We start from the raw sequence: 1,216 nt of genomic DNA on the forward strand, positions 1-1,216 counted from the left end.
GCCAGAGGGAGGCCGGCTTGCCAGAAAGGTAACGGTAAGTAAAGGCGTGTGCCGAGCCGTCCCAAAAATCGTAGCTCTCCCCCGGACACCCGCGTGTTCGCAGCCGCCATTATGAATCTTGTTAATTTCCGATTGGTTTCGAAGTTCGATTTTGTTATTCGATCTACCACGTATTGATTGCACTCCCACCTTAGTCTCCTGTGCCTTCGGGACACCCGTTGCTCAAACAGCCCCCTACTAAGATATTTCCTCTACGCAGGCTGTGGCGACGGTGGATGGCTACTAATGTAGTTAATGCCTCATTTAGAAACTGTAAATTCAGAGCTGGTAGGTAGTTGGACATTGTCAAGAGTTCATATTGCACTCTTGTTTGTTACATACCCAAATAAATTGTGTTATCAGTAGAAACTTACCGCCATTATTCATTAACTTGGATATGTCTGCATCATCACCGGTTAGAAAGCAGCCACCCCAGTATGAAGATTTGCCCAAAGTCGGTCAGAGGAATGAAGGCTAGAATCTTGTTTTCAGTAAAAAAATAGTCGATATTTGGGGAACCTGTGTGGCCCAGGCCGTTGAGATGGATCGCTCTGGATTGTAGCTCAGGTCTTTTTTTTTTTAAATTTTTTTTATTTTTTAAATGTTTTATTTATTTCTAGGAGAGAGAGAGAGACAGTGTGAGCAGGGGAGGGTCAGAGAGAGAGGGAGTCACAGACTCTGAAACAGGCTCCAGGCTCTGAGCTGGCCGTCAGCACAGAGCCCAACGCGGGGCCCGAACCCACGAACCACGAGATCATGACCTAAGCGAAAGTCGGACATTTAACCGACTAAGCCACCCAGGCGCCCCTGTAGCTCAGGTCTTGATCTCAGGATCTGGCGTTGAAGCTCCCCGTTGGGCTCCATGCAAATTCAATTTTCAAATCCCCTGGTTTAATAATAATTATTTTGCTTTATAGTTCTCTCACGTGTCAAGTTTACAAATGGCTTTCAAATTCACTGTCTTATTCTTCTTTTTCCTAATTTGCTTCTTCTAAGAGCCTTGTGAAGAAGACGTAAGTATTACTCCTGTTTTACTTATTTTTTAAAAAGCTTATTCATTTTGAGAGAAAGAGAGAGAGAGAACAGGAGCAGGGGAGGGACAGAGAGAGAGAGAGAGAGAGAGAGAGAGAGACAGAATCCAAAGCAGGCTCCTCACCACACTGTCAGTGCAGAGCCC

The sequence above is a fragment of the Crocuta crocuta genome, unplaced genomic scaffold, assembly GCF_008692635.1.
Source record: "Crocuta crocuta isolate KB4526 unplaced genomic scaffold, BGI_CrCroc_1.0 scaffold415, whole genome shotgun sequence".
Taxonomy (NCBI): Eukaryota; Metazoa; Chordata; class Mammalia; order Carnivora; family Hyaenidae; genus Crocuta; species Crocuta crocuta.